The sequence below is a fragment of the Urocitellus parryii genome, chromosome 4, assembly GCF_045843805.1.
Source record: "Urocitellus parryii isolate mUroPar1 chromosome 4, mUroPar1.hap1, whole genome shotgun sequence".
NCBI classification, from domain to species: Eukaryota; Metazoa; Chordata; class Mammalia; order Rodentia; family Sciuridae; genus Urocitellus; species Urocitellus parryii.
Window position 1 is genome coordinate 201,711,382 of NC_135534.1, and position 12,263 is coordinate 201,723,644.

A 12,263-nucleotide genomic window follows, 5' to 3' on the forward strand; every position below is an offset into this window, starting at 1 on the left:
CTTAGTGAGACCCTATCTCAAAATAAAAATAAAAAGGATTGGGGATGTGGCTCAGTGGTTAAACACCCCTGGGTTCAATCCCTGGTACCAAGTGGGGGAAAAAAGAAGTGTACTATTCATTTTCCACAAAATGTCTATATTGGGGCACAAAAATCAAACAGAAGCCTTCAACCATGAGTTTGAATATTGTTTTAATCTCATTTGTAATGGTTCAACGTTACACATTAAACATTTTGGTGGGCCAACAACCTGTAATAATTTAAGAATGCTAAAATGAGGCATGGAATCAAGGTGAACACAAACTGCTGGAAAACTCAGAACGGGAGGAGGTCAGATGTGGGAAAAAACTTCTGTGGTGGTATTTTTCCTATTTGTATATTGCAAAGGGAAGTCTCCAATCCAGTTATTAAACTTTTACTCTGTCGGAGGTAATAGCTACTGTGTCAAAGGCAATTACACAGGCTATTCTAGCCTGGAGACAGAAGAGGTTTGTTGTTGTTGGTTTAGCAGAAGTCTGATAATTCCTGGGTTTGTACAAATGTGTCCTTATCCCTTAATCAGCAAGTGAACGTACATCATCAGACATGAAAAATTTCCCTCCTGTTTCTAGTTCTTCTCAATTGCAAAAATCACCTATTAAATAAATGAATAAATAAATAAGAATGATTTCTTTTGATAAATGTGATCAACACTGTCTTTGATACAAATGTTTTAGGTTTTTGGGGTCGTAGGGTTTGAATGCAGGGGTGCTTTACCATTAAACTACATTCCCAGTCCTATTTATTTATTTACTTATTTATTTTATTTGTGGTACCAGGGATTGAACTCAGGGAGACTCAACCACTGAGCCACATCCCCAGCCCTATTTTGTATTTTATTTAGAGACAGGGTCTGATTTGCTTAGCACCTCGCTATTGCTGAGATCAGCTATGAACTCAAGATCCTCCTACCTCAGCCTTCCGGAGCCCCTGGGGTTACAGGCATGCTCCACTGTGCAGGGAATCCTTTTTATTTTTTGAGACAGGGTCTTGCTAAATTGCCTAGGGCCTCACTAAATTGCCGAGGCTGGCCTTGAATTTGCAATCCTCTGGCCTCAGTCTCTCAAGGTGCTGGGATTATAGGCAAGTGTCACTACACCAGGCTTAGATAATTTTTTAAAATATATACACAGTGGAATTTTACTCAGCATTAAAAAAGAACAAAATCATGGCATTTGCAGGTAAATGGATGGCGTTGGAGAAGATAATGCTAAGTGAAGTTAGCCAATCCAAAAAAAAAAAAAAAAAGCGGGATGTTTTTTCTGATATAAGGAGGTTGACTCATAGTGGGATAGGGAGGGAGAGCCTGGGAGGATTAGATGAGTTCTAGATAGGGAAGAGGGGTGGGAGGGGAAGAAGGGGGCAAGGGATTTGCAAGGATGGTGGAATGTGATGGATATCATTATCCAAAGTACATGTATGAAGACTTGAAATGGGTGTCAATATACTTTATATACAAACATAGATAGGAAAAATTGTGGTATATATGTGTATTAAGAATTGTAATGCAAAAAAAAGAAACAAAGTACATGTATAAAGGCACGAATTGCATGAACATACTTTATATAGAGATATGAAAAATTGTGCTCTATATGTGTAATAAGAATTGTAATGCATCCCACTTCTGTCGTGTATTTAAAAAACATTAAATCAATAATATATATATATATATATATATATATATATATATATATAATTTATTTTAGTTGTCACTGGATCTTTATTTTATATGTGGTGCTGAGAATAGAACCCCATACCTCACACATCCTAGGCAAGCGCTCTACCAGTGAGCCACAACCCCAACCCAGCTTAGATCATTTAAAAAAAACAGATTTACTTCTAGGAGATTGAGCTAAGATGCAGAGAAGTGACAGTAGTTCCTTGAAGTTTATTTCTGATACTGTAACATTCTTTAAGAATACATATTCAGGGCTGGGGATGTGGCTCAAGCCGTAGCGTGCTCGCCTGGCATGCATGGGGCGCTAGGTTCGATCCTTAGCACTACATAAAAATAAAATAAAAGATGTTGTGTCCACCAAAAACTAAAAAATAAATATTAAAAAAAAGAATACACATTCATATGTGGAAAAAATATATATGCAGATACCCCTCCAAAGTAAACTAATCACAATGCAACTCCTTTAGAATTGTCTTATGAAAGGAATAACTTTTTTTCCCAAATAATAACAAATACCTGCCATTTACTTCATAAGAATTATCAATGATACCTTGGCTTAGGCTCTGTCTGGACTTGAATTTTCCAAATTTGGGGTGAGTAAATAAATACGGGGAAATTATGTGCCTGTTGGTAAGGTATGCTGAATTCTATGAATCTAAGTACTTTATATTCTTCATAAGAATGGAGTCATATAACATTTGTCATTTGGGGTCTGGCTTATTTCACTTAATATAACATAGTCAAGGTTTACTCATGTTATTGCATGTGTCAGAATTTCATTACTTTTTATAGCTGAACAATATTTAGCTATATGTATATATGTATCTTGTGTATCCATTCATCTATCAACAGACATTTGGGTTGTTTCTACCTTTTGGCTATTGTGAACAATACTTCTATTAACATTGTTAAACATATCTGTTTGAATCCCTGCTTTCATTTGCTGTGGACATAAATCCAGAAGTGGAATTGACATGATAATTCTATATTTAATTTTTTGAGGAACTGCCATATTCTACTGTAAGATTTTAAAGCACAAATATCAGTGTATTCTACAGATATGTGAAAAGTAGCTCTTGTATCCTATGTTGCCTATTCACATGGCCTAGAGCTACTTTAGAATTACAACTTATAAAACATACTTGGGTATTATAGACGTAGCCTAGGATATCACATTTGGAAGAAAAAAATAGTTATCATTTATTGACTTTTTATTGTTTTTCTGTTTTGTTTTAGTATTGTGGATTGAATCCAGGGTACTGTACCTTTAAGCTGCATCCCCAGCCCTTTTGTTTTAGAGACAAGGTGTTACTAAATTGATGATGCTGGCCTCAAACTTGCAACCCTCCTGCCTCAGCCTCCTGAGTCACTAGGATTACAAGCATGTGCCAACCAGCTTACTGACTATTAATTACATTTAGAACTAAGATTTTTTTTTTTTTTTTTTTTTTTTTTTGGTGGTACTGGGGATTGAACCCAGGGTCTTGTGCATGCAAAGCAAGCACTCTACCAACTGAGCTATATCCCTAGCCCTGGAGATAAGATCTTTATAAAGATTCTTAGGTTGAATCCTGCAGGCAAACCTGTATGGTTCCTATTAGTTTCATTTTACAAATGAACAAATAAGGCAGAGAAACTGCAAAATATGCTGAAGATTATAAATCAGATTAGTGCTGGCATTAGAACTTACATTTAGATCAAAGTCAGTCTCTGCTTTATCCTGATTCATTTTTTCAACCATCATTTTAATGAAAGTCTACTGCATGCGAGGCAGTATTCAGGTTTTCAACTGTCCATCAGTCCTATTGCTCCCCTCTTCCCTCTGTATACAGACGTGACCCAGCAATGAACAAAACACACATAAAAAAGTCTTGGCTAGTGAAATTTACCTCTAGTCAGGGAAGACAGTACAAATGTGTAAGTAAATCATATAGCTTACAAGAAGGTGATAAGGTCTGGAGAAAAAGAAAGCAGATAAAGTCGATAAGAAAGCTGCAACTAGAAACAGGCTTAATCACCAAGAAGACATGTGTGCAAACCTAAAGGAGGTGAAAGAATAGGCCATGACAGAAATGTGGTAGATTATTCTAGGCAGAGAACAGAGCAAGTGCACAGCTTGCCTGGTATGTCTGAGCAACAGCAGGAACATTAAGAGGGACTGAAGTGGGACCAGCCACAGACTGATGAGGTCAGATGAGGTCAGAGGGGCACTGGAAGAGCCAGCTCACATCTGGCTACACGGGCCAAGAAAGGACTTCAGCTCCGGGCTGGGGATGTGGCTCAAGCAGTAGCGCGCTTGCCTGGCATGCATGCGGCCCGGGTTCAATCCTCAGCACCACATATCAACAAAGATGTTGTGTCCACCGAAAACTAAAAAATAAATATTAAAAAAAAAAAGAAAGGACTTCAGCTCCTATGCAAAGGAAATAGGGGGCAACATGATATGAAGGACATTTGAAAAGAATCCTGATGATTACAGTGCTGAAAGGACAGAAGCAGGGAAGCCAGGCTGGGGGCTACTCTAGCCACCCAGGAACTACCACTGATGGTAGCAGAGGGACAGTGGGAAATGGCCAACCTCTCAATATTTGATAGAGGCAGATATGAGATTTGCTAATGGGCTGCTGGTAGATATAAGAAAAAGTAAAGAATGACTCCAAGGCCTCAGGTCTGAGCTACTAGAGGGATGCAACAGTCACTCTCTGGGATGGGGAGAGGACTACAGGGACTGTCAGGAGTCCCACTTTGAATGTGTGAAGTCTTGAGAAGCTACTGGGCAGCTGAGTAGTTCAGAGTGCAGGGGAAGGGCATGGGGGAGAGCCCATTGGGAGCTGCCAGCCTATGGTAAGTATTGCCTCCTAATAATTATCTTTAAAAATACCATATGCTCAACTGTGAACAAAATTATGTCACTAATGAATCTGATAAAATAAAACAAAACTTAAACTTAAAACCATAATTCAGAGCTGGGCGCGGTGGCACACACCTGTAATCCCAGTGGCTCAAGAGGCTGAGGCAGAATGACTACAATTTCAAAGCCAGCCTCAGCAACTTATGGAGGCTCTAAGCAACTCAGTGAGATCCTGTCTCTAAATAAAATATAAACAACGGCTGGGGATGTGGCTCAAGGTTTAAGAGCCCCTAGGTTCAATCCCAGGCCAAAAACATAAATACATAAAACCATAATTCAGTTCAACAAAATGTGCTAGGCATTGTGCTCAAAACTAAAAGTATAGTGTTGGGGTTGTGGCTCATTGGTAGAGCTCTCAACTGGCATGTGTGAGGCACTGGGTTCAATCCTCAGCACTGCATAAAAATAAATAACTAAAATAAATGTACTGTGTCCATCTACAACTAAAAAAAACATTAAAAAAAAGTACAAAGATGAATGGTGAGAAGCAGCTGGCATAGGGATAAAGGTGTGCCCACTCCTAAATGCCTTCCTCAGGGCTGCCCGCTTTGATGGGAGAGAGCAGGCAGACAGCTTGACAGCTAAGGCTTTCTCCTGAGTAACTTCAGACTAATACATAACTGCAACTTTCAAAGAGGAAGTGTATTGGACTGGGCAGGATGGTAACATCTGTAATCCCAGTGGCTTGGGAGGCTCAGGCAGGAGAATCACAAATTCAAAGCCAGCCTCAGCAAAAGCAAGGCACTAAGCAACTCAGTGAGACCCTGTCTCTAAATAAAATACAAAATAGGGCTGGGGATGGGGCTCAGTGGGTGAGTCTCCCCGAGTTGAATCCCAGGTTTAAAAAAAAAAAAAAAAAAAAGGAAGTATATTGAGCTGTTACTCAAACTACTTGGCTTTTGCTTAAGGGCACTCTAGTCTAGGGCAAGGGTCTCAGTCCAAATACTACCAACATCTGGGACACAGCCATTCTTTGATGTGGGAAGCTGTCCTGTGCATTGCAAGACAGTTAGCAGCACCCCTGGCCTCTATACCCTAGATACTAGTAGTATATCCCCACCATGACTACCAAAAGTGTCTCTAGACACTAAATGTCTTCTGGGGAACAAAACTGTCCCCACTTGAGAATCACTGGTCTAATGTTACAACGTGTGTGTGTGTGTGTGTGTGTGTGTGTGTGTGTGTGTGTTTTGCTGGGGATTGAGGGATTGAACTCAAAGGCACTCCACTCCTGAGGTACACCCCCAGGTCTTTTTTTTTTTTTTTTTACTTGTAGGTAGACACAATATTTTTTTTATGTATTCATATGTGGTGCTAAGGATGGAACCCAGCACCTCCACACGCGCTAGGTGTGCGCTCTACTGCTGAGCCACAACCTCAGTCTTCCATACCACCCCCGACCCTCAGGGTTTTTTAAATGTTGTTTTAAGACAGTGTCTCACCACTTTGCCAAGGTAAGCCTTGAACTTCTGATTCTCCTGTCTCAGCCTCCAAAGTCGCTGGGATTACTGGCAAGTGCCACCCACCAGTGCCTAGCCAACATTCCTTTATTTATAAGTTGATTTTTACTTACTCAGCAGTAGAAAAGGATCTATTCAATCTATCCTAATTATTTCAATAAGTTCATTATCTACTTCTCTATTTAAATAGAGGCCATTAAACATGAACTTCCTCATTTTGCCCTCTAGCCTCAAATTGAGTTATTTTCCTCATTCCTCCTCTTCTGCAAAAGAACAGCTGGTTCTCTCAGCCCCAACCAGTGCCTTGAAGACTATTTCTGCTTGCCTCATACCACAATCTGCAGATCACACTCTGCTAAGAAGGATTAATTTCTCCCTCTGGCTCCCAACATGCTAATTTTTCCCTTTCCTAAACAAAATAAACTCAAATACTTTCTCTTGTGCTTTAAGTTATCTCTTAAATCTGCTAAGGTTTGAATGAGTCCTCCAAAAAGTATGTACTGGAAACTTAATCCCCAATGCATGGGGAGGTGGAGCCTAATGGGAGACATTTAGGTCATGAGGGTTCCACCCTCATGAATGGAATAATGTAAACTATAAAAAAAGTTTGAAGCTAAGAGTGCATGTGTATACATTAGGTAGGAATGCTTATTCTTCTGTTCTCCCTTCATCCCTTTCTCTCTCTCCTGCCCTTCTGCCTTCTGCCATGGAATGAAATAGCAAGAAAGTCCTTGCAGATGCCAACACCTTAAGCCTGGCCTTCACATCCTCCAAAACTTTGAAAAAAAATTTTCTGTTCAGGCTGTGGTTGTAGCTCAGTGGTAGAGAGCTTGCCTTGCATGCATGAGGCCCTGGGTTCAATCCTTAGCACCACATAAAAATAAAGATATTGTGTCCATCTACAGCTAAAAAAAAGTATTTTAAAAAAGTCTGTTCATTATACATTACCCTGTCTCAGGGATTCTGTTACAACAGCACCAAATGGATTAAGGCAACAACTAAACTTTCATGAGGATCTAGCTAATATCATGGCCTCCATTTTTCCTCACATCTAATTCTCTACCTGATAAAATCTAGTCTACAGATATTTCTTCTCTCAAAGATCAAAACCTCCTACCTGCCCTGTTCAATAGTTTCTTCAGGATCCTTCCACTATATGACATTGCATTTTGAATAAACTAAAGAAATTACATGAGATCTGGTAAGAAATTTATTCCTTGAATTCCGTAACATTAACCTCCGAGTTCTCTCTTCCTTTCACTGATGGCTTCCTCTCAGTTTATTTCCCTGTTTCTTTTGCCTTCACTGAAAATAAGTAGTTCTTTGGGGGATGATTTTTAGTCCTCTAAAAGTCATGATTCCCATGACTACAAATACTCCTAGGAATTCTTTGTTTATCTCTACAATCATATTATATATTCTGGCACCCCCTTTTTTTTTTTTTTTGTACTAAAGATTGAACTCAGAGGCGGTTTACCCAGTGAGCTACAACCCCTTTTGAAATAGGATCTTACTGTGTTCCTTGAGGCTGCCCTTGAACTTGAGATCCTCTTGCCTCAGAAGTCTCCCAGGTTGCTGGAATTATAGACGTGCCTACCAGGCCCAATAGTTGGCAAGTTTTTTAATGAAAGGAACCAAAAATTATTAACAGCACCAAAAATGCCTTCAATATGCCAGGCACTGAAGAAGTATTTTAAAATTTTATAAATATTAATTCATTAATTTACTCCTTCAGGACCCAATGAAGTAGGCCTTACTAGCCTAACCATAGAAATGAAGTTGCAGTCTCAGAGAAGTTAAGTAACTTTCTTATATAAATTATAAATCTATGATTGAGGCTACATTTGATTCCAAAACCAATTATTTTCTTAAGTGACATGATTTCATCTTTTTAATTTCTCTTCAAAATTTAATTCTCTTAGGTCTTTCTTAATTTCACAAATTGAAAGAACAATTTAAGGTCAACATTGTAAACTGTATACTCTTAGCCTCCGTATTAAAGAAAAATTGTTTTTCTAAGAATCCTAGGGCTAGGCTGAAGCCATGATTACATACTTCATTTCTGAGCCTGCAGGCAGAATTCAATCTAACCCATTCCAGACAGATGGGTATCTTCTATTTTTAATGATATCTAGGAAAGGAGATTCTTGCCTACTAAATTTAGATTCTGAGCCAAAGGAAGGAAGCACATCTAATTTTATGCTTCATATAGCTACACCTTCCCATATAGTTGGCTACATACATCCTAACAGAATCATTACAAGCAAAAATTACACTTAAAAACTACACACCAAAAATAAAGCCAGTCACCTGGAAAGTGATTCAATTGGACTCTTCAAGTTGACAAGAGAACAAAATCATTCTAGTTCAAAGCACACAGAGCTCACATCACAACAATTTTTCCCACTATATTAAAACTCATCTCCCAAAAGTAACTGGAAAAATGACAAAGCAGTATCCAGTATACATATACATGTCATGTGGCTGTAACTAGATTTTATAAGTAAACTCCACATCTTAATGGAGCAGAGGCATGAATGCATAAGTCAGTGACACTTTAAAGGCTACAGCTTTGCTCCTGCCATTATTTCTTGTTAGCTCTCAGCTTTAGAATCCAAACACTTCATAATTCCCCAACACATTTTAGACTAATTCTGCCTGTCAGATCATCTTTGCTGTATCTCAACACACTAAAGGAAAACAAAAAATCCACAAATGCTGCAAAATAGATTTCTGAGAGCAAGTTTAACTGGTGCAGTGAGGAACTCTTTGCACTGTTAAAGCATAAACTAAAATCACCTTAATATAATATTCTTCAAGAAGTTATTGGCTAGTTCTGATATAAAAGATTAATTGGCCCTAAGTCAAAATTAACCACTTGAGCTTGAATCTTCTCCAAGTTAGGAGGGTTTTAGTATTACTTCAAATAACATAAACCCCTGGTCAAATCAAGTTCATCAGTTTTTTCTAATGATAAGAAGAAATTACAGGGGCTGGGGCTGGGGCTCTGAGGTAAAGCACTCGCCTACCATGCATGAGGCACTGGGTTCGATCCTCAGCATCACATAAAAATAAAATGAAGATATTGTGTCCACCCATAACTAAAAAAGAAATACTTAAAAAAAGAAGAAGAAATTACAGCTTGGTGAGGTGGTGTACACCTGTTAACCCAATGGCTCAGGAGTTTGAGGCAGAAGGATTTTGAGTTCAGCCTCAGCAACTTAGTGAGGCCCTAAGCAACTCAGTGAGATCCTGTCTCTAAATAAAATATTAAAAAGGGGCCAGGGATAACAGTCAGTGGTTAACTAAAAAAATGGCCCATGCCCCAAAATCAAGACTAAACAACAAAAATGTTATGTTGGGCCATAACATTTTTGGCAACTTTGTAACACCAGGTTTAACTTTGAATTTGCTGGAGAATCTGTAATTTTTTTTCCCAGCTGCATTTCAGTCATCATTTGATATGGAAGTGGTAAATTGCTATGTGACTCCAATTAATATTTTATCACAAAATAACCTTTTATTGCTCATTTAAGTAAGCTATCCATAACACCTAGGACTTATCTATAACATGTTAATTAAGATATGATTCGAATAACATAAAGCTCACCTCTGTAAAGTATTTAATTTAGTGGTTTTTACTGAACTTCACTAAGCAGAAGATGGAGGAAGTAGGTCACCAATGTAGAAACAGCCCAACAGGCTTAAATTAAATAATTTAACAGTAACCTCTAAATTCTGAGAACCTAAAACCATTCTTAATTTATTTAAAGTGTCAACACTGTTTCTTTCCTGAATAATAATGGCCTTCAAAAGGGCTTCATGGTTTTTACTTTGGTGGTACACAGATGCATCAACTTTCAGAAGTCAGTGGGTGCTAAGAAAACCGAGGCCATTATACACCACTGAAATTCAAATAACTCACTATTGAAATAATAATTAAGGAAAGGCTCTATTTCTCTATCCACTTCTATTCCCTCAGCCACCGAGCAAGTCATCTGTACTTTAACAGTACCTAGTATCATTTCTCTTCCCCACAAAATAAAAGAATTCAAATAGATGTTCTCTGAAAGGGCTTCAGGCTCAAAGTCCCTAAATTCTGTATAGTGCATCTCAATATGCAGCATCCAGAAATAAAGGGAACCGCAGATGCTCTGACTTAATTGCTTATACATGTTTCCTATTTTGACAAAAAAAGGAAACTGTTTAAATACTATATTTTATCCCCAAGAACTTAAAGCCCCTCTCCTCATAAATTTCCAAACCTTAATTTCAGAGGATAAGCACCTTCTGGAAAAACATATTTTAAAAGTCAATATTTAGCCAATATGCTCTTAGAAAATTTGTGAAATTTTGGTTTAAATTACATAAGTGTAGGGCTGGGGATGTGGCTCAAGCGGTAGCGCGCTTGCGTGCAGTCCGGGTTCGATCCTCAGCACCACATACAAAGATGTTGTGTCCGCCAAAAAAAAAATAAATATTTAAAAAAAAATAAATTACATAAGTGTAAGTAACTAACTAATCAACATAAAAGCATGATAAAAAATATAAGCATTGTAAGATACATTTCCAATAGATTTGCCCAACAGCATTGTATGTTTATTCCTGTCTGACGTCCTCGGGAATCTAATTTGACAGCTCCTCTACACAATTTCTACCATGAGACTTCTCTGCCCATCTTGGCGCATGTGAACTGCTGCTGGGTAATATTTCCTTTGGCAACAAACCACCTACATACTTTGCAGAAACAGACCTTCAAGTGAACCCTCACAACTCAAACCCACATTCTTCCTTAAAATGTGAATTTTAAACTAAGTTTTGTAAAACAAGATGAACATATTTTATGGTACTAAAATGTTAACATATTTATTGAAATTTCAGAACAGAAGGATTCAATTCGAATTACAATCTCTCATAAATAGAAATAAGAAATGGTTTTGGTAAATCATATTCTGTCTGAACGTGTGTTGTTTTTCTTTCACTTGCCCTAAAATTATGGGAAGATATTCATTATACTATGCCTTAAAAATTAAAAATAAAATTAAATACAAATCTACAAAATAAATAATATAGGGCTGGGGGTATAGCTCAGTGATAGAACTCTTGCCTCTCATGCATGAGGCCCTGGCTTTGATCCTCAACACTACATAAAAATAAATAAAGATATTGTGTCCATCTACACCTAGAAAAAAAAATTTTTTTAAAGAAATAATATAAATGGTATTTCCAAAATTTATGAACCATACTTTCAATTCACTAGTTCCCCCTTATTTATTTATTTAATTGGGGGGGAGGGGGGATACTGGGAATTGAACCCAGGGGCACTTTACCACTGAGTTATAGCCCTTTTAACTTATTTATCTATTTATTTTATTTTGAGAAAGTGCCTCATTAAGTTGCTAAGGGCCTCATTACTTGCTGAGGCTGACTTTAAACTTGCAATCCTCCTGCTGCAGCCTCCCAAGTTGCTGGATTACAGGTGTGCACCACTATGCCTGGCTCAGTCCCACCTTATTATTCAATACACACTCCAACATGCCTTTCCCTAATCAATAGTAACCATGGCTGAAGAGGCAAAAAGTACATTTAAAGACTGAAGAAGCCCAAATGAACTGACGCACGTATGTAGGTCAAAGTTTCTCCTTATAAAGCCTCAATATAGGGCTGAGGATATAGCTCAGTTGGTAGAGTGCTTGCCTTACATGCACAAGGCCCTAGTTCAATTCCCGGCACCACAAAAAAAAAGCTTCAATATAATCCCACGTATGTTCTAATTTAATTCAAATATCTATTTAGCACTATGCTTCACATAATATAACATTTTACCAGATATAGAACCTGCCTGTTGGGAGCTGGCGACCGCACCCTGAAAATGGCGCTGGTTTCCTGCTTCTGCTTCTTTAGCAGTTAGAGTTGTTAGAGGTAAACAACTCCTTGTAAGGCTGTGGGGCTGGGCTCTGGCCTGCTTCCGCTGCGCTGTACCTATTAGACTTTTCCACGTGGTGCTAGTTCATTGGCGGGGCTGGGTACTTAAGCTAGGGCAGACCGACCGCTCACTCTCTTTTCCTGTTTTCTCGTCATGCTTCAAGGGTCCTGAATAAACTGCTGAAAGAAGAATCCTGTGTCGTGTTTTCCTTGCTGGCGAGGGGTCGCGACAATTGGTGGCCCGTACGGGG

The 12,263-nt window shown here is 38.4% G+C and overlaps 1 protein-coding gene and 1 non-coding gene across 3 annotated transcripts in view; both read right to left on the reverse strand.

Moving 5' to 3' along the window:
- Scai (suppressor of cancer cell invasion) overlaps positions 1-12,263 on the reverse strand; it is a 149,530-nt gene that overhangs the window by 109,796 nt on the left and 27,471 nt on the right. The gene's annotated exons all lie outside the window — the stretch shown is intronic.
- Trnaa-ugc (transfer RNA alanine (anticodon UGC)) lies at positions 3,172-3,243 on the reverse strand. Its single transcript has one exon. It is a non-coding gene; the product is annotated as a tRNA-Ala (tRNA).